Genomic DNA, 22,307 nt, shown 5'->3' with positions numbered 1-22,307 from the left:
CACCAACCTCAGCAGTGCCGCCACTTCTCAACACTTTGCTTCTGTTTCCTCCTCCTTTTCAGGTCAAAGTTGAAATGGAGCGACTGGATTTTATTTCTTCTGATGCATATGTAAACCCTGATCAGGAGTCAACAAACTGTGGGTTTTGACGTGTTTCGTGTGCAGAGCCCCTGCTCTGGAGCCATGGCTATCGTGGAAGAGCTCACTGGCTGCCTCTCCCTCTGCCCGTCAGTCCTCAAAGGTTCACTTGCAGGACAGCCTGGTGTACATGGCAAAGGCCTGACCATTGGGCTTATGCAGATCTGAGGCCCAGGCAGTGTCATTTCTTAGTTTTATAAAACAGGGCAAGTCATTTAATTTATCAGAGCCTATTTTTTTCCCCCTCATCTTTAGGATTTCTGCCCGTGTGTTGCAAAAGGTGAATACGGTCATAGTCCTGCTTGGTAGGCTTGGCTTGGTGTCCCGGCAGCTGCCCCACACGTATTGGCCTTCACTTCTGCTCATCTCTACCTCTTATTTCCTGTCAAAGCCCATGAGTATGTGTGGATTGCCAGGTGACCCACATGACGGTGAATACTTCTAAGTTACTGCTGTACGTTCAGAACTATATGATGCATACTATCCACCCCGCCACCAGCACGACCATTACCGCCACCACCACCATTGTCATCACCACTACCACCATCATCATCACTGTTTTCACCATCACCACCACTGTCACCACCATCAGCAGCATCGTCCCATCATCATCACCACCACCATCATCACCACTACCACCATCATCACCACCACCACCATCATCACCACCACCACCACCATCGCTACCAACATCATCACCACCACCACCATCAGTATCATCATCACCACCACCACCATCACCACCACCACCATCACCACCACCACCATCAGTATCACCATCACCACCACCACCATCACCACTATCATCATCACCACCACCACCATCAGTATCACCATCAGTATTTTCACCATCACCACACCACCACCATCAGTGCCACCATCACTATTTTCACCATCATCACCATCAGCATCACTCTTACCATCATCACCACCATCAGCATCAACACTGTCATCACCATCATCACCACCACCACCATCATCACCACTACCATCAGTATCTTCACCATCACCACCACCATCACCATCACCACCACCACCACCATCAGCATCAGCATCACCATCATCATCCCATCAGCATCATCACCACCACCACCACCATCACCACCATCATCATCATCACCATCGTCATCCCATCATCATCACCACCACCACCATCACCATCACCACCACTACCACCATCAATACCACCATCACTATTTTCACCATCATCACCATCAGCATCACTATTACCATCATCATCACCACCACCACCATCATCATCACCACCACTGTCAGTATCACCATAAATATTTTCACCACCATCATCATTACCACCACCAGCATCACCACTACCATCAGTATCACCATCACTAATTTCACCATCAGCACCATCATCATGACCACCACCATGGTCACCACCACCACCTTCACCACCAGCATCCCCAGCACTGCCATCATTGCTTCCACCAGTGCTTACTGAACACACACGGTATGCCAGGCACTAAGCCAAGCCCTTTGCAGACATGCTCTCATTTAGTCTTCAAAATTACCCTTTAAAGTCGTTGCTACTGTTATTCCAGTTTTGAAAACAAGAATACCGATGGTTGGAGAGGTTAACTGTCAATACCTTATTCAAGGCCATATAGGACTTGAGAGATAAAAAAGACACATGAGGCATGAGCCCTGCCCTGAGGAAGTATATGAACAGCTGGGAGGAAAAACCAATGCAAAATGAGTGACCTTGAGGGACTGTCTGTAGTAAGTGCCAAATGGCATAGTTCAGGCTGGAAATGCTGCAGATGCTCAGGGAGCAGGGCTAGTGAAGGTCACTGCATGTGTATGGTTCTTTGTTTTATGAATTAACTTTAAGGGAATTCAACTTGCCGTCAGGACTGTATGGATACATGTGGGAAACAAGACTCTTAGCCATTCAGACTCCACAAGAAGCCAGGAAATGCTCTGCTCATAGGGCTCTAAAGGAAGACAGAAACTGACTTAGACCTGGACCTGCAGAAACTGGGCTCGGTAGGCTGCACAGGACCCAAGTCTGCTCTGGTAACAGGGTGGCCTCGTGGCCTGGCAGCTAGAGGACTTCTGGCTCCTTCTCTGAGGCTCTGCTGTTAAGGAAACATGACCGTTTGCTCCTAGAGTACTCTCTCTCTCTCTTCTGTCCAGATTTCCAAGAGCAGGCTCTCATGTCCTGCCTAGTCCTCATCGTCCTTCTTTAAGCAGACTCTCTGTACCTGCCCAGCAAACTCATTGGCCACTGGCCAGCCTAGGACTGTGGACCTCAGTTAGGAGTCCATCCTCACCTGGTCAGCTTCAGCCAGAGTCTCTTTCTTAGTCCTATAGATGCAGAGCCAGTCACCTAGGCAGCAGGACCCCCAGGAGGGCTGTGTCGCAAGGCTGGTTCACACAGGTGTCTGTCACAGGAGCTCTGGTGTGGCCGTCACTGTCACCTTCACTGGCCTGGCCTGGTGATGGCAGCCTCTGAGGATGCATGGAATCCAGAGGGAAGGACCTTTAAAAAAGAGATACAGAGGGAGGACTGGAGTGAGCTTTTGGTGGCTGAGGACACAGGAGAGAACCAGCCACATCTGCCCTCTCGGGGGCCTTGTGAATCAAGCAGCAACATTTGGATAGCAGGTCTGAGGCCCTGGGGAGCCACTTGGGATGCTGGAAAATGGTGTTGAAGAGGCACCAGTGTGGCTGGACACTGAAGCCCGGAGTTGGGGGTTCCCGTCACCAGCTGTTAACCCTCTTCTGGGAGTGCAACCAGAAACAGGAAGACAGAAATTCCTTTTCAGGGAGATCCTAGTTTTTGGCTGAGGCACCTTTTAGGATTTCTGGCCCCTTTGCAGACTCAGGCAATTAGCATGCTCACATGACCCTCTGTTTATAAGGTAACTCACACAGTCTGGTTTGAACAACAGCAAAAGACCAAAATGAACTCAAATCATAGAGTAGGTTGGTAATGAGTCACAAGATGTTTTAAAAATAGCTATTTTGTTTACTGAGTCTACCTGCTTGCTAGATTCCTGAACCAAACTTCCATACCTCTTGCTGTCATATTTTCTCCCCTATATTTTCTGTTTTAAGACTTTTTGAGAACTCCCCTGTCAGTGTCTGCCGAGGCCACGTCGATTCTTATTCTTTAATTTTTCTGTCTTCTTACATGCTGCTGTAGGAACACACCCAGCTCTTGACCTGTTGCTCTATGGTCCCTCAAGCCAGCATGCATAAGAGAGCGTGATTAACGTTTATTCAAGAAAACGCTTCTGAGTCTGAAAGCTTCCTTAGGAAACAAGACTTGGAGACAGGACTAATAGACAACACCCCACAATGCTTGTGCTTCCTCTGAACTAACACGAACTATTTGATTTTCCATTGTGTGTTGAACACATTCAGCATATTACAAAAAATGTGAGATGCTGCTGATTAGAAAATCCACCATTATTTAATGTACAGCTATGAAATAAATATACTGCTGATTAAGCGGAGACATCATGAACCTTTGTAAAATAGCCCTTGATTAGAGATGTGAAAAATGAATGTGTTAAAAATAGATGTGAAAAATAGTCCATTTGAGACTCTGTGCCTTACAATGGGTCACAAAAATCTCTTGAGTCATGTGTTCAAATGGGAAGAAAACCAGTGGGGGCCTTAATTCTAGGCCAAACCCTAATCTTAACCCTAACCTGAATGCCATCTAACTCCACAGCCAACCTAGTCTTAACTAAACTTCATCTTAACCTGAATGCTACCCAACCCTGCAGCTAACCTAGTCTTAACCCAAGCTTAGCTCCTCTACTTGCCCACTCCTCTACTTACTCAATTCTTTGAATATTATAGTAGAAACTGTTCGTGTTTGAGATGATTTCTCGGCTGCCTTATCTTAGGCTTCCATGAACAAAATACCAGAGAATGGATGGGCTAAACAATAAGCATTTATTTCTCACAGTTCTGAAGGCTGGGAGTCCAAGGTCAAGGTGCCAGCAGATGGGAGTCTGGGAGCTGACTGACCTCTGACCTCTGGTTCTCACCATGTCCTCACATGGCAGAGAGAGCAGAGTGGGACAAGCTCTCTGCTATCTCTTCTTCTAAGGGCACCAACCCCATCACGAGGGCCCCACCCTCATGACCTAATCACCTCCCAGGACCCACCTCCTGACACCACCACAGTGGGGATGGTGATTCCAGCACACGAGTTTGTGTGTGTGTCAGGGGACACAACACAGAGTCCATGATGCCAGCCACTACCCCATGTTCCCGGGGGCTCATCCCCATCTGCCCGGCCTCTTAGCCCATTCTTGCATTTCTGCCTCTGGTCCTGCCCTCTTCCATCCTTCCCTATTGAAAGTGTTTGTCTTTCTAAGGTGAAAACCTCATGCCAGTGTTCTGTTTAGCAGTTTCTCTCCTCTACCTGGAACGTGCTTTTCTTCCTTCTTTGTGTGATAAAGACCCAGCTCGTATGTCAGCTTGGTGACGTCTTTTATGACACCACCAGTAATTTTTTTTTTTTTTTTTTGCTGTGTCCTCATATTTATCACTTTGTCCAGATAAGACCCATGGTCTGGCATTGGGAGATGAAAGCTAGGGCATGTGACGGTGGCGCTGGTAACAGACAAGCATGGGAAGGTCCTGTCCATGGTCTGAAGAGCAGGGCTCTGGGAGGTTGTTGAACATGGAGAACTATGGTTGTTGAGAAACCCACATGGGAGCCAGGCAGTCCTACGGGTCTTGGGAGGCTGGACAAAGAATGTGTGCCTGGATGAAAGGTTGAAGAGGGCAGTTCCCTTCCTGGACCTTTCCCTTGGGTTCCTTTATCTGGATTAGCTCTGGATTTGAGGCCTCAGGTTAGATCTTCTTGCTGCCTGTTTTTGTAAATAAAGTTTTATTGGGGGATAGACACAGTCCTTTGTGTGTATGTGTTGTCCATGGCCGCTTTCAGCACGCGGCTATGACAGAGAGCGTGCAGCCTGCAGAGTCCAAGCACACTTGCTTTCCAGCCCTTGGCAGAGACCATCTGATGACCCCAGACCCAAGACATCTTGGAGGCACAGTCCTGCGGTGTGGGTTTTGTAAACAGTCACTTCTTGTTCCTGCTGAATAAAAGGAGGAAAAGATGAAACGAATGTTAATAAAAGTAAAGAGGAAGTTAAAAGTAGCACATAAAAAGAAAAAAAAGGAGTGAAAGCAAAGGACGGGTTAAAGAACAACAGACCCAAGGTCTGAGCCAAGGTCTCTGTCTGGATGAGTCCCTCTGAAGGTGCCTGGAGAATGTTCTGTGTCTGCAGGGACAGCAGGGTCCCTGCTGCGACCAGAGGCCTTGAGGGGTGCATGCGCCCGCAGGCTGCGGCGGCGGTGGGGGGGGAGGTGCCTTTTCTTTTAGCTTAGGGAGGCTGGGTCCTTCCCCCTCCCCTCACCCCCATCCTTTCCTCCCTGCTCAACCCTATCCTCACCCGGCAGGAGTCTCTCACAGGCAGCCTGTGGCATGGATACTCCTGTCCTCCTGTTTGTGGTCCCCTTAGTGCAAACCCATGCTCAGGAGAGGCAGGACGTGTGGCTGGGAGAACAGAGGCCGGCGGGAGGCCTCTCTCCACGGAGGGGCCGCAGACCTGCCTGTGGGCCGTGCGCTTCCTCAGGAAACATATGTCCATGTGGGCTCCTTGGAACGGAGCCTCTGGCCCTGGCTGGCCGAGTCTCAGCAGCCTGGGTTCCTCAGAGAGCAGGCAGGCCTTCTTTCCCCAGTGCTTCCTCTGCTGCTTATAGTCAAGTGTCATCCTTTGTCCAAGGCCTCCGGCGATGAGAGGTAATGGGGGCGCAGGTGAGCAGTGCGCAGGCACACAGGCCGGCCCCTGGAGAAGCTGGCCTGTGGCTCGCCTCCAACAGGGCCATATGTCATGTAATCCTAACCCGGCCCCTCTGCCAGGCTGAGTCCGTCCGACTGTCGCTCAGAGACAGGCTCTGAAAACAAAGTCGGCAGGATATGTGGAGGAGGTGCAGGGGAGGCCTTGCCCAGGTCAGAGATGTGAGATGTGCTTCTGGTCAGACAGAGAGACAGTGGCCCACTGAGCCGTGATGTCAGGGCCATCCTTGGGGGTGGGGGCGGGGGGAGGAGCAGAGCCTGCAGCAAGGTGCAGTGACTCAAAGCAACCACTTTCCCCCTTGGGGTGATGTGGCTCCGAGGGGTGGCATGGCTCTGAGGGGTGATGGGAGATGGGTCTGCCAGCTCGTGCATCAGGCAGCATGTCCAGCTCATGTGTAGATGGAGCCACCCCAGAACCCTGCCCCTGTCCCCAACTGGCCTGAAACCTGCGAGGAGGCTCTGCACGCACCTTTGGCCCACTTGTTCTCTTGCTGGTGGCTTTCCTTCTCAATTCAATCACACGCATCGTGTCAGAGACGCACCATTCCAGGTGTGTTGAGCAGCAATGTCTGGACCTGAGGTTGTGTGTGCACGCATGTGTGTGTGTTAGGATAAATATAATGCAAGGGGAAGTGAGAGAGGAACAAATGAGGAGCTGATGGGATTTGGCGAGGAAACATGTGCTTTGGGGGGATGAAGAACAACTTGATGGGAGTGAAATATGAGATCTGAGAGAGGAGTCCTCTCTCCTGGGAGAGGGATAGAATTTCATCATGAGAAAGCAGTCCAGGTGGAGCATGAGACAGGGCGGAGGTGGGAAGCAGATGCACTTGGGGAACTGTGTATGGCTTAGTTTGGATGATGGATGGGATCTGCTTCAGGGAGTCAGGAGAGGTATGCTGGGAGGGATTGGGGTTTGTGAGGATGAGGTTTGGCTGAGAGTGACAGAGAACCAAGAGGAGTGAAGGCTTAAACAAAATGCACACACAGGGAGCCCAGTGGTCTCTACAGCTGCCCTGGGGCCCCACTGCATCCTGGTCTATATTCCTCATGCTGGTCCTCAGTGCAGGCCCTTAGCTGACAGTCCAAGGTTGTAGCATCATATTCTAGAGTCAGGATGCAGAACGGATCAGAGAAGAAGGGCTGGGGAGGGGCACATGTTCACCTTTTGAGGACATTCCCAGAAATGACTATGAAAACTCATCATGTGGCCATGCCTAGCTGAAAGGGATGCTGGGAATCTGCTCCAGCTTAGCTGCCCCTGTCCCTGGGAACCACAGGGTCCTGCTATGTCCAAGGATAACTGGTGGTACCCATCCCAGGTCACCAGGGGGTCTCAAGTGCTGGGCTGGGAACAGCATATGGAACTTCAGAGCCCATTGGATGCTGTAGAGCTTGGAGCAGGGGAATGACATGAGAAGGAGCATTTTAGGAAGGATAACCAGGCTGTAGTGCATGGACAAATTAAGATGGAGATGTAGTGAAGCTGGGGAGGCCAGTGAGTCTGCTGCAGTGCTGCAGTGGGGAATTCACTGGAATTCTCAGGACACAGGAATAAAAGGAGGATTTAGATTCAATACCTGTTGCAAAGCTTAACAGAGCAGAGCTAGCCAGCTGAGAGAAAAGTAAAGAAAACATCCAAGAGGTTGTGGAAGTTTCAAACCCGGGTGCTTGGAGATTGGGGTTGGCAATATCTGAACCACAGATCCATGAGAGGAGCTGGTTTTGGGGAGGTTATGCGGGGTCTGACTGTTTTATCTGAGGGTCCAGAGGGCTTTCAAATGAGGTTTAAAATGAGTAGTTGAACTTGTTGGTCTCGGATAATGCATAAATGTTTGCTAACAGGTCACTTCTGGCTTTAGGTAGGATGGTTTGTGCCTGGTATGGGCTTAACCTGCACCATTAAAAAAATGGAAGTGGTTGCTCATTAACTGCTTATAAAAATCTGCAGTTCTGACTTCTTTTGAAAAACCTTATTATTTGGAGCACCGAGCGTTCATTTTCCCAAGATGGCAGTAGTGTGGAGTTGGAGGGACTGTGTGCTCCCACGCTGCCTCAGTCTCCACTGCTCCCTTCCATCCTCCCATCCAGCCTGAGTTATTTATATCACCTGGCTGGCCCCTTTGGGTACTGGGGTGTTCACGCCTTATTCTGAGGTTTGGAAAAGATGTCAGGGTGACACGTGCAGATTTGGGAGCACTGACTTTAGAGAGATGAGTTGAGTTATTTATTGAGTGAAACTGATGAGGGGGAGTGAGCAGGAGGTGAAGGGGGGGCACCCATCAGAAGGACAGGGGGCCTGGGATGGAGGCTGGGGGGGAAGTGCAGAGATGGAAGAGAAGACCCAGAGCAGTATTGTGTTGCAGAAACCAAAAGAGAAGTGGTTTTCAGGCTGGAAACCAGCCAGGTTAGTGCTGCAGAGAGAGGGAGGTGGAGGACTCCTGCTGAAGGTCGCTGCTCAGGAGAGGGACGGTCTTGTGGAGTCTTGGTGCAGCGGGGAGGGCACAAGTCATTTGCAAACGTGGCTTTTCTGTTTCTAATAATCCGAGGTCGTCTGCACAAAGGTATTGGGGTGCAGAGAACGGCAGGGCACACCTGGGACTGGCCTTGCTCTCAATTTCTCCCTCACCTGGTGAAAGCCCCGGGAGGGGTTGGACAGGAGGCAAGCAGATGATCTTCCATTAAGATGGGGAGTCTTAATTCCACACCTGCTCAGGGCTAGGTGCTTGTTTCATTCTCACAACAACCTTGGCGGTGGGTCTCCTTGTTTGCATTTTTACAAATGAAGAAAGCTCACAGAGATTATGGGATGTGCTCAGATGACTGCAGCAGTGATGGAGCTCAGGGAGAAGTTCTGAATGTGACCTCATTCCTCTTCGCACACACTGCCTAGGTGGGGGACCTAAGGCAGCCCCATTCTCAGTCACCTAACCCCAGCCTGGGTCACCCCTCCCATGGGCAGGAGGCGCTTCTCATTGCTCTGAAGCACTGCTCCAGCCAGTAGTCACGTCTTGCCCTGAAATGGTTGAAGGACGTTAAGTTTTAAAGAGAAAAGAACTTATTTTGAGTCCCGTAATATTGCTCAGCACATGAAAGGACTTTGCTTTATCCTGATTACACTAATGTCTCCTAGGGCTCAGTTTATTTCTGAAAATCGTGTGCTGTGAATAGTATCCACACTATTATACAAAAAATGGAAACAATCTGTGTTCTCTGATCAGTGGTCTGGACTTGGTTCTTCACCGTCTTTCTATATAGATCAGAGCACTGACTCAACCCCATTTTGTAAGAGGGTAGACAGTCGCAACACCTCCTTGTAAATACAAGGCCCTCTATTCACACGTGAAGGAGTGAAGATGCCTTCATGGAAGATCACAGCTCTGCACTTGTCCGTCCACCTCACATCCTCTGGCTCTGGGGAGAGGGAGACAGAATCTAGAGTCAACATTCTCAGAATCTCCCCATTCCCCCCAAAATGACTCTTTTTCCCCTTAGGGGAATCACTAACATCTAGCATCATAGGATCTAATATTTCTTGAATTCTTACCACGTGCCAGATACAATGATAAGTGCCTTGACCAGCGCTTCCTTGTTTTATTTTCACAACAACTACTTCTGATTGTTGTTGTTTAGTTGCTAAGTCGTGTCTGACTCTTTGTGACCCCATGGACGGGAGCATGCCAGGCTTCCCTGTCCTCCACCATCTCCCGGAGTTTGCTCAAACTCATGTCCATTAAGCTGGTGATGCCATCCAACCATCTCATACTCTGTTGTCCCCTTCTCCTGCCCTCAATTTTTCCAAGCATCAGGGTCTTTTCCAATGAGTTGGTTCTTTGCATCAGGTGGCCGAAGTATTGGGGCTTCAGCTTCAGCATCAGTCCTTCCAATGAATATTCAGGGTTGATTTCCTTTAGGATTAACTGGTGCAGTCCAAGGGACTCTCAAGAGTCTCCTGCAGCTCCTTGTAGGTATGTTTATTATTTACATTTTACCAATAAAGAAACAGAGGAGGTGAGAGGGCTGGAGGCCATACATTCAGCTGCTGAGCTGGAATTAGACAGACTCTTCCCCGTGTTGCTGTGAGCCCACCAGAGAATCAGCTGTCCCAGGAGGGACCTCAGGGCAGCATCAACCAGTGTGATTATCAATCAGTCTTCCCTCCAAGGCACCATGGTGCCCTGGAGAGACCTGCTTCTCCCCTGCACTGGCTCACTCTCCTCAGGGAATTATCCCTTCCACCGATTTACAAAATGGTAGACTTCAGACCAACAATGCGTCCTCATTTCTGACCCTAGAACCAGGCAGGATGTGCAGTCCGACCAAACATTGTTCTCTGACTTGTGCCAGGACTTATATGGAGAATTATGCCACGAGTGAACATGAAAACCTACTTACCTCATGTTTAATGACTTGGTGATTAAAAGGAAAAAAAATGACAAAAAAACTAAAACAAAACAAAACTGAGATTGCTCTGGGAAATCTGGGGACTGAGTGCTCAGCGCTCTCTCTCATCTCTGTGATTCTAGGAGGGTTTTTTTGGGCTGGATGGGCCCAGATTACTGCGCAGCCCTAAATGCAGATGGCTTCTCCTTGGGGAAGTGGCCATGCTCAGTAATGGACCCCTCGTGTTAACAAGAAACATAAGTTGGGGATGGGCAGGGGGCTTCACAAGGTATTTATCACAGCGACTGTGCCCAGGGCTTTCTCACAGTGATTGCTCCATAAATATCAGTAATCTTTCCTCCTCCGATTTATGTGGCTTTTCTAAAGGGCATTGTTCGCCAGCACATGAACGCGGACGCTAAATTTAGCTGGAAAGCACCCAATCTCTGATGCTCCAGTGCCCAGTGGAAGGCAGGCATCTGCCAGTCAATAACCTACTTTTGTTCCAGTCTTCCTCGCTCGCATAGATCATGCCGTGGAGGCTATTTATAGCTGGAAAACATGCTGGAAGTTGTCAGGAGCCCTTCCTGCTGCAGTGAGCCGCCTTCCCAGGAGCTGGGTGGGTACGTGTGCGGTCTTCCCAGCAGCGCCCGCACTGGGTGACCTTGACGGGCTTCATCCTTCCTTTGAAAACTGAACCTCAACTTGAAATTTCAATTAAAAGGCAGCAAGCTGGCTATCAGGCTTTGGCATTGGCTGAGCTGCTATTCATCGTGGTGTGGATTGGAGATCCCATTGTGAGGCCCGTAAGGTTCACTTATCGGGAACCACAGCCATTGAATTCATCTCCAGGTTCACCAGGAGTGGGGGGGCTCAGGAGAACTTTTGTTTTTTGGTTCAAAAAGAGATGTGGTTAGGAGCACAGGGAAATCAAGGAGGACAAGGACATCCACCCTGTGGAAGGGAGGGAGTGAGGGGCGGACAGACGCATCCCTTGGTAGGTACCACATGGAGCCCACCTGTCTAACCCACAGCAGTGGGCACCGACTGGTGGTGGGTGTAATGGCTCTGACTCGGGGCTCAGTGAGGCTCTTGGAGCACCCCTGGTTCAGCTGGCCCATAAAATGACTTAAGTCTGGTTGAGTGGGTTGTTTTGCATTGAGAAAGTTATTTAAAGCCTTTTAAAAAATGGCATTATCAGAGCCTGTTATTGGTTTACATTACTTTGTGGGGAGGCACACGTCGTTTATTGCAATAGAGATCTCTAGATCCCTAGATAAAAAAGCCCTCTCTGTGATGGGGTCACCCCGTCAAGATCCCCAGACACTGGCCCCCTGAGTGGGGGTGGTGGCAGGGCCGTGCACCTGGGCCCCGTGAATCGGGGGGGGGTGCTCCCCAGGCTGGGATGCCAAGGGGTCCTGGAGTTTCCTATGCAGGCTCATTCTGTGCTCCCCTCAACCTGCTGCAGGGTGCTGTCCTTCAGTGAGCGTGATTCTGTGCTTTTAAGGTTCATAAAAGATGCGGTTGGGAGCACAGGGGATCGAGTACAGTGCCACTCACCTGGCTGAAAGGAGGGAGCGAGGAGCCCAACAGACATGCCTCTTGCTGGGCACCACCATCATCTCAGACAAAGATGTGGAGAGCTCCTGGTTAGGAGCCTCTGAAGTCCAGTGCGGTCTTGGGAACATGATGCCTGGGATCTTCAGAGAAGAAGTAGGACTCGGTCCATGCTGCTCTCTCTGCTTCTGCTGTGATGGTAAAAGACTGTCTCATGACTAGTCAGGTGGCAGCTGGGTGGGGCTTGCCCTGCACCCGCTGTTGGATGCTCCAGGAACCACGCCCCTCAGTCCTAGCCGCCCTTAGGCAGACCCTGGCACCCCCACTTTACAAACAGGGAGCCAGGCGTGGCACACAGCGGGTCCTGGCCGGACCCTCTGTCCCCGCCTCAGTGTCCTCTTGGGTGAATGGAGCCTCAGCTCTTCTTCACCACTTGTAGCCATGAAGCTGACCCCCTCCCCCATACCCCCTGCCCACTTCAATGGGTGGGAGTGGGTGGGGGTAAGGAAATGGGACCGCCCCCATGTCCTGATCCTCTGCTCTTCATAGCATCAAGGTCTAATTCTAAGCAGAGGTTTAGCCCAAGGTTTGCCAGACTCCACGGTGTCCCACCCTTCCTGCTGGACCCTAGAGATGGAGGGCAGAAGGGGGCAGGCACCTAGAGCCTCCTCCACGGTTGTCAAGGAGACAGTCAGGAGATGGGATGGAGGAGGCCTGCAGAGGATTTGCTGATTTCCACAGTGAACATATTCTCATCATGGCTGACTTCAAACTATCCATGGCTTAACAACTGGCTTTGAAAGTTCCTGGACATCTGACCCCTGGAAATCGCATATCAGCCCTTAAACGTATGCCTGGCATCTGTGGCCGATGTCCGTGCCATGCCAGCTTTCCTCTGCTTGGCCAGCCTCACTCTGCCTCATTTCAGACACCCCTGTGTGGTGGTCTTGGTGCCAGTCCTGCAGATGGTCTGATGCATTCTCTGTGTGTTATATACACGGTTCCACAGAGGGCACGCACTGGAGCGATGGTGCTGACGACCTTCCAGCAGCTCAAGTTGCTCATGTGGGCAGTGCGCAGGGACTGCCCGCCTGAGGGGCTGGGAGTCAGCCCCATGGTCTTGGGGGGCCATGGGTGTGAGGATGGGTGCAGGGTGGGGCTGGGCTGGCAGAGCAAGTGGAGACAGAGGGGCCTCTTGCAGCCCTGGCGCCGCCTAAGCGGGTCTGGGCCAGTGATGAGCAGCGCCAGGTGCAGACGGAGCAGCTGTGTCTTCACGGCAGGACCGTGTTTATCTGCGCCCCACGTGGAATCCCTGGGAGCTGCTCACTGGGACTTTCAGCCTCTTCTCCCTCGCACGCCATGTCCAGAAGCTTCTGTGGACAGGACCGTGGAGATGGGGAGCTGGCGTCTCTTGCTGAACTGTGACCTGGTCATCTTTAAACCTCCTGTGCTCAGCCTGGTGCTCGCTTCGCAGTCACTGGTCCCCAGGAGCCTCGGGTTAAGGAATCCAGCTCCCAGTCCTGGGCTCTGTGGGGTGAGTTCTCTCTGGGGTCCTCCTGCCCCTGATCTGAGCTCCTCCCATCTGCCCTTCACCCTGTTTGGTAGATGTTTTCTCTGATGAAAATCTGATCATCACCTTGAATCAAATCTCTCCTGTCTTCAGAGTGAGGTCTGGACTTGGTGAGGCATCTGCCCCACCCCTGGCTCTCAACCTGGGGTCTCTAGGTTGGCCTCCATCCCTGTGACCCCCGACCCCGGGCTCCAGTCCTGCTGGCGGTCCTGCTTTCCTCCACTGGAGGCAGCCTGGCTCCCCTTGGCCCCTCCTCCGTCCTCCTCCTCGATGCATTCCCCTCGCCCCCCTTTCCAAGCTCGCCTGGGCTCTGAGGGCCTCTCTTGATTGCCCATGAGACCATCACAGCAGGTCATGTGTCTTGTCCACTCTGACGCCAATGACTCCACAAAATGCCCAACATGTAGCAGGCACAAAAAATATGCTTCTTATGTGAATTGACTCAAATGGATTATTCACCTTTTGCGTGTTTGTTTTCATCACACACATCAGAACCTAGCCTTGGCAGCTCTCCTTAGGATCACGGAGTGGAGGGAAGGGTGGCAAGTGGAGTGGGTGTGACAGGGTCAGGCAGAATGCCCATGGAACCCCTGCCCCCCCTTACCCCCAGGACCAAAGGGTTGATAGTGGACTGCATGCGTGAGTGCACAAAACATTCTGTTCTCAGCTCTAAGTGGAAGGCAGATGACACAGGGACCCACCAGCTACCAGGAGCCTGGTCTGGCCGTGGATGTCCCAACGCCTCTAGGAGCCTGAGTGTCTGGTCCCTCTGGCCTTGAGCGCAGCTCCCAGCAGCCCCGTCCGTGAGGGAAAGGACCCTGCACAGTGCCAAGCGGGGATCCGACATCTGTGCTGTTGTGTAACCAGCTCTCCTCTGGTCCTCGACAGAAAGTGGGTCATTGACGTGCAGACACAGCATAGCCTGGTGCTGTGTGTTTGGGAAGGCTGTGATTGAAGTCCTGCCCTAGCGCTGTGACCCCAGAGGCTGCAGTGCTGTGACACAGGGGACAAGGAGAAGATGACAAAGCAGCCTTCTGGGGGACCCTGGCCCTTGGCCTGATGTGTTCGTGTTGGTTTCTGCAGCTGAAGATGCAGTGAGGCCAAGACAGCAGTGCCCCTGGCAGCCTCCGTGGAGGAGGGCGAGCGGCCGTCTGCTCTCCTTCTCCACCCGTTTCACAGACACCAACCCTCATGCGTTTAGATAAACAGGCCCAAGGCCTTCGCTATGCGGGGTTTCTTAGTCACTACTGGTGACTTCCTGCTTTGGACCAGCTTCTTTTTCACCTGGCAGCTCTACCGAGTTTGGGGAGAAAATCATTATTTTATTTTTATATATGTGTGAGTAAATCATATTACCTCTCATGGGGCATTAATAAAACTTTTCAGTAAATAGCAATTTTGCTTTATTTATTTTTTAAGTAGGCTACTGAGAGTACAATGAATATAGATTCCAAGACCCAGCCCTCCCTCTGTCATCCCCAAGGAGATGTATTTGTGTATGGTTTATCAAGATGTCTTGACCATCATCTGTAAAACAGATAGCCAATGGGAATTTGCTGTATGGCTTAGGAAACTCAAACAAGGGGGTGGTTATCAACCTAGAGGGGTGGGATGGGGAACGAGATGGGAGGGAGGTTCAAGGGCATATATGTATACCTATGGCTGATTCATGTTGAGGTTTGATAGAACACAACAAAAGTCTGTAAAGCAATTATCCTTCCATAAAAAAATAAATTAATTAATTAAAAAAAAAGAAGTCTTGACCAAAACACACTTTGTCCTCTCCAGACTTTCTTGACTTCATTCATTGATGTCAGAGGAGATAGTTGGCTTTCAAGTTACACAGTCACACGGAGGAAGTGAGGCTAAGTGCTGGCACAGCGAAGTCAGCTGCATCAGATACTAGTTTGTCACCAGCAACCGTGGCCGTCATGCTCCAGAAGAATAACTCACACGTATTAAATGCTGTTTATGTGACCAGAGCCTTTCATGGATTATCTCATTTAATCCTGCCAGGTCCTTCCTGTGGTCATGCCCATTTTCCAGGTGAGGAAGCTGAGGCTGATGTACGTTGTGCAAGATCCCCTGGTGAGGGACAGAGCCAGGATGTGAATTAGGTCCCTGAGCAGACGCTCGTTGTGCATGGGCAGAGTGAATACTTGGGTTCACCATCGAGACACCTGCACCTGGATGAGAAAGTCCTCTGCTCCGGGTTTTGTCTTCAGGTGAGAGTGAGATGTGTCTGTCTGTGCTGCAGGTTCTTGGTGAACTGCGTTGGTCCAGACAAGACCTGGGTGGCCGGCCTGTGTACGGAGCCCGTGGCCCATGTGCGTTCCGCAGGGGGAGTTCTGTGGATCTCACCTCTGCCCACACCCTCTTCTTCCCCCTCCTGCACCCCAGATCCAACCAGGTAGGCAGGCAGGACCCCAGCCTGTCAGGGCGCCACGTGGCTGTGGTGACCTTGCACCTTAATGGGCCGTTAGGGAATCTGTCACCCACGTTCCCAGATGCTTGGAAGTTCACGAGCCGTGAACCCATGGGGACCATCATGGGTTGAATGCTGTTCGCCCAAGTGTGCTGAAATCCTACCCCTGGCCCTTGGGATAGTGCGCTTATTTGGGAATGGGATCTTTGCAGAGGCCATCCAGCTAAACGGGGTTACAGCAGACTAGGGTGCGGTCTCGTCCATGACTCCTGTGGTCCAACAGAAGGGCAATTTGACGCAGACCCACAGGAGATGGCCCGTGAAGACAGAGTCGAGACAGGAGTGAGGTGTCTACAAGCTGAGGACAGCTTCCCACCAGGAGCAGGAGGGAGGTGGGCGAGGGGCCTCCTCCAGGCCTTCAAGGGAGCAGACCCCTGAGCACACTGCCTTCAGGCTTCTCCGCCCGGAACCATGAGAGAAGGAACCTTGCTGTGCTAAGGCGCTCAGCGTGCACCATTTGTCGTGGCGGCCAGAGCAAAGTACAGTCATACAGGGAGTAATATGGGGAGCTTGGTTAGAATGAATATTCCTCCCCTGACCCAGGTTCTGAGGGCATCTGTGGGGGTCTTCAATAAAGAGCCAGGTGACATGACCTGGAGGGTCAGGAGGAGTGACCCCAGCCTAGTGGGTGCACACCCATCACCTTCACCATCAGAACTACAGTGTAAGTTTTATTTCCTAGAACAAAAAGCTGCTTGTTTTTGTCACAGCAAATGATAAAGAAAGAAAAAGAAAAGCCCGCCGCTGGTTTTGTAAGAGAGGGTGTACAAGGAAAGCGTCCGAGACACGTTCTGGATAAGGCCGTGCTGTCTGCACACCTGTCTGGGCTCTGAGGCCAGCGTTCGGGTTCACACCCTGTCTTATCTTTATTACTTTCTTTATCTCTAACATTTGAATGTTGACCCAATGCGGGGCGTGGGGCGGGGCTGGGCCATGGGTGGACCTTGTTTTGAACCAAAGGATACAGCCCAAGGGAGTTGGAAATGTTTTTATGTAACTTCTAGCTTGCCTTCTGGGCTTCCGCTCCCTGAATTCCAGAAGCCAGAGAAGCTCTGGAGTCCGAGCCTGTCGCTGCCTTGCTCTGCTCACCCCTGCCAGGGCGCTGGCTCCTCAAGACTGAGTTAAAGCTCTTGAGTTTGATGGGGGAATTCCCAGTGGTAAAGACTCTGCCTGCCAGTGTAGGAGACCACAGGAGGCGCAGGTTCGATCCCTGGGTCGGGAAGATCCCTTGGAAGAGGAAATGGCAACCCACTCCAGTATTCTTGCCTGGGGAACCCCATGGACAGAGGAGCCTGGTGGGCTGCAGTCCATGGGATTGCACAGAGTCAGACACGACCGAACACACAGAGGCCTGAGCACTCTGCAGTTTGGGCCTGACTTTTTCTGCAGCCTGTGTCCCTGGCTTCATCACTTGATCTTCTTCCCCCTCCGCCCATCCACCCTGGCCGACTTACTGGCTTGTTCCCCCATCGGGATCCTCAGTTTAGAAGTTGCTTCCTACGCAGACTTTGTTAACCCTCCGAGGCTGGCTTAGGGTCCCTGGTCTGTGAATCCCTGCAGCACGTGTCACTCTCTGCACATGTCATGTCAGAGCGCTGAAGGCTCACCTCTCCACCTCCACCCTGCAGGTTCCTATGTTGAGATCCTAGCACCCAACATGGTGATGTCAGGAGATGGGCCTTGGGAGGTGGTGCGATAGTGAGAGGGTGCATCCCTCATGAATGGGACTGGAGTCCTCATGAGAGAGCCCCCCCAACCCAGATGCCCCAGCTTTCCCTCTGTGTGAGGACACGGCAAGAAGTGACCTGGATGGCAGCCCTCACCGGACAGTGGTGGCACCCTGACCTTGAGAGTAATCAATCCCATTGTTTATAAGCCACCCAGTCTGTGGTGTTTGGTTAGAGCAGCCAGGATGGACTGGGACAGGCCAAGCCCTGGATCTGATCGTCCTGGGAGATGGGGCCTTTGGGTGAGGATGGGCCCCCCTGAGGGGATGGGTGTCCTCAAAGAAGGGAGACAGACCAGAGCTGCTTCTCCACTGTCTGCAAGCCCCAAATGGGCCTCTTACCAGAACCAGACCAGCCCTGGCCGTTGCATCCTTCAGAACTGTGTGTCTGCCCCCTCACCCCTACTTCTCTGCCTGAAATATCTTCCCCACAGGCCTACTATTTCATCACCCTGGATTTATTTGTGTCGCGAATGTCTACTGCATCTTCACGTAGTATGTTAAGTTGCCCTGAGCCAGGATGGAGACACTTGGCCGTGTCTCCCAAGACTCCACTTCCACCTCCCTTATTTCTGTTTTTCCCAGGGGTGAAGCTCGATAGAAGAGCACATGAACAGGTTGAGAGAACTGGATTCTAATTCTTGGGCTACTAGGAATATACTGTGTGATCCTCAGAAGTGATTTATCTTTCAATTCAGTGCTCAGTCGTGTCCGACTCTTTGAGACCCCATGGACTGCAGCATGCCAGGCTTCCCTGTCCATCACCAACTCCTGGAGCTTGCTCAAATTCATGTCTTTTGAGTTGGTGATGCCATCCAACCATCTTATCCTTTGTTGTCCCCTCTTCCTCCTGCCTTTGATCTTTCCCAGCATCAGGGTCTTTTCCAATGAGTCAATTCTTCATATCAGCTGATGAAAGGTATTGGTTTCAGCTTCAGCATCAGTCCTTCCAAATGAATATTTAGGACCAATTTCCTTTAGGATGGACTGGTCGGAACTCCTTGTAGTCCAAGGGACTCTCAAGAGTCTTCTCCAAAACCACAGTTCAAAAGCATCAATTCTTCAGCGCTCAACTTTATAGTCCAACTCTCACATCCATACATGATTGATCTTTGGGGGCTTCTATTTTATCATTTGAAATGGAAGTGAATGGCGAGAAGTCTTGATAGCTTTAATTTGTTGATGCTTACTGTACTAGACTCAATATTACATCTTTTCCCTGCATTTTTTTCCTTTTGATTTTCACAGAAAGTCTTTCTGAAGACTAGTTGTCTTTATTCCTATTTTACAACTGAAGAAATGAAAGCTCAGAGAGTTAAGTTATATGCTGGTAAGTGACTGAGCTGGGGCAAGATTCAGCTTTATCCATTAAGTTGTATAATCAGGTCACTGCCAAGTTTCCTTACATTTATAATATTCCATGAATACAGATGGACAAGATCTATAGCAATCTCTGTGCTCCTGTGGTTAATAGCATTTGAGCTTCAGAGTTACATAAATATAAGGACTAAAAGCAAAATCATTAATATTTATTGTTGGTCACCTTACATGCCACATTTTTAGATATCTTTTTAATTCTCGGTTGGATATTGGACTTTTTCATTTTATCTCCATTTATTTTCATCTCTTTTTCTCTTTCTCTGTTGTGTTCTATATAATATCCTCAGGTTTATCTTCAGTTTGCTAATTCTTCCTTCAGCTTTGTCTAATAGTGTGTTAAACTCATCCACTGAGGTGTTTTAATTTCATTGACTATACATTTTATAACTATAAGCTCTATTTGGTTTTTAAGTCTGTGTCTTCCTTTTTTAAAAAAAAGCCTCATTTCTTACATTTTTAGTTATTTTCATCTTAAATCACTAAATTTTTTTTTAGTTGCTATACAATAGTTCTATCAGCATAAGCTAAATAGCATGATCTCGAAACTGTGAGCTGCCCTGAGGTTTTGAATTCTCAGAGGGGAAAAAAAACCCATTAGAGATAGAAAGGTTTTCTCTTTCTCTGCCTGTGTTGGGGGTGAGTTTTCCCCAGTTCATTGTTTCCTGGATTCTTCAAGACTTGTGTCTTTATGTGGCAGTTTCCCTTCCACCTCCTTGTCCCTTTGGGGAGCCAAGGTTGTCAGCCCCTTCTCCCTGGAGTTGTCAGTGTGGGTTCACACCGTTCTCACTCTGGTTTTGGTTTCATTTCTGGCCTTCAGGGAGTTTCTTTCTTTCTTTTTTTTTTTGAGAATCCAGCTAGGCATTTAAAAGGCATCTCATGGTTTATGTAGTATCTTAAACTGTATTATAGTGGGAAAATTTCCAGGTTATTAAATCCTTAATATTGTTGCAAGTGGAAGTTCTCCATGTATTAACTATAAATATAATAATGGTTCTTCAAGGCAGGCATTGTTATCTCCAGTTTGCAAATAATAAAGTCCTTAAGAGAGGTTTAATGACTTGCCCAGCATCACACGGCTGGTAAACAGAGTCCAGACCTGTCCTTCTCTAGCCAGGGCTCTTCTTCAAATGCACGGGCTGGGAGCCTGGAGTGGGGCGCTGGCTCTGGCTTGGGGGAGACCGGCCACAAGGAAGGCTGGGGCCTTGCTAGTGTACCCCACCCTTGCTTTCCAGGTTTCCTAGGAGGGGTTCTGAAGCCCCAGTCACTTCAGGGCTGTAGGGTTGGGGCACCAAAATGTGTCCTCATGTGATAAACACAGTCTGCTTGGGAGGAGGGAGGAGCAGGGTGGTAGGGGCTGAGAGGAAAGACACCTCCTTAGTCCTGCGTCAGCGGGTTCCCTTGTCTCTGGGGAAAGAAGGCTCCGAGATGACCAGGAGAAGGACACAGCACAGAGAAGTCTGACTGAGGGTCGTTCAGAGGACAGGTGGAGGCCGGGGCAGAGGGCCCAGGCCGTGCTGTGTGGACAGTGGGCCTTGTCTCCACCCTCAGGCTGAGGCTCGCTCCCATCAGCCCTGCAGGTCCGCCTGCAGCACAGCTCGGGAAACCCGACACGGGCGCTGAAAGTGAATCCCCCATCTCCACTTTCAGCGACTTCTCCTCCTCTTGTGATTCAGTCTCCCAAGGGCCCTAGCCCTGATTAAGCCATCAGTTGGTGAAGGTATTAGGTTCAAGCAGCATTAAATGATTCTGGGCTCCAGGCAAGAAGGGCAGGGTAGACATCCCCCGTGGTCCCTCCTTTCTGGTGGTGCTGCTCAGTGGACAGTAATGATGTTAGAATGGCATAAACCATGGGCCAGAAGGTAAAGGACAGCAGGGAGCACACGTTTGCATTTGAATGTGCTGTAAGGAGCTTTACAAAACTAGAGAATTGGAAATGAATTAATAGGAGCATAGAAATATAAGTAAATGAAAAACAGATAAGCAAATTCCTGTGTCAGCCAGGGACAGAAACGATTGGATAACATGAATAATCTGTGAATGGGATTTACAGAGATATAATAATGTGATCTCTGAATATTGGTCAAACTAAATTGGAAACTTGTTGGAAAGAAAATGTACATGTGTGTACACAGGGCTGGGGGGACAGTCAGCAGATAATCCCTGAGATTAAAGTAGCAATGTGTGCAAGTTCTTCCGAGACACGCATGCCAATGTGAAAATAATGAGCTGGAAGATCTGACAGTGGTTGCCTTCGGGGAGTGAAAAATAGGGCAGGAACTTTTAAGGTTTTTTCCTTCACAAGTCTCACAGAACAATTTGACATTGAACTAAGCACAGGTGTAATATTGATACAAATCAAGCAAAAGGAAAATCAGTATGCAACTTCCTAACAGAGAGTACTTTATTTTTTAAAAAGTAAATTAAAAAAATTAAGTGACTGAGCCTTACCTGAAATCAGAGTATCTGATGGCAATCTTGGTGTCAAGCCCCCCGGGGAGCCCCTGTGCTCTCAGCCCCGTCTTCTGGGCTCATCTCCACACGTGGGCCTCAGGCTGCAGTGGCTTCTGACCAGGCCTGGCTCTTGGTGCCATCCTACATGGCTCTGTTTCCTCTGCCCCTGCTTCTGGGGTCCTCCACGTTCTGGACCTGCTGCTTGTTGTTTTTTTTTAACTAATTAATTATTTTAAATGGAAGTAGAGTTGATTTACAATATAATAAGAGTTTCAGGTGCACAGCATAATGTTCAGTGTTTTTTACAGAATATGGTCCACTTAAAGTTATTGTTAATACAAAATAATGGCTATAATTTCCTGAGTCGTACAGAATGTCCTTGTTGCTTGTCTTATACATAGTAGTTTATACCTTTTAACCCCCACCACATCTTGCCCCTCTCCTCTTCCTTCTCCTCACTGATAACCTCTAGCTTGTTGTCCATATCTGTGAGTTTGTTCCTATTTTGCATATGTATATATATATTCCTTTGTTTTTATTTTTTAGATTACACATATAGTGGTATCACACAGTATTAGTCTTTGTTTGACTTATTTTACTAAGCACAGTATTTTCTAGGCCCATCCACATTGCTTCAAACGGCCAAATTTCACTAATTTTTATGTTAATATTCCATTGTGTGTGTATATATATATATACCACATCTTCTTTATCCAGTTGTATGTTGATGGGCACTGGGTTGCTTCCACATCTTGGCTATTGTAAATAA

The sequence above is a fragment of the Bos javanicus genome, chromosome 12, assembly GCF_032452875.1.
Source record: "Bos javanicus breed banteng chromosome 12, ARS-OSU_banteng_1.0, whole genome shotgun sequence".
NCBI lineage: Eukaryota > Metazoa > Chordata > Mammalia > Artiodactyla > Bovidae > Bos > Bos javanicus.
The sequence above is the reverse complement of the archived record's forward strand: the minus strand, read 5'-3'. Positions refer to the sequence as shown.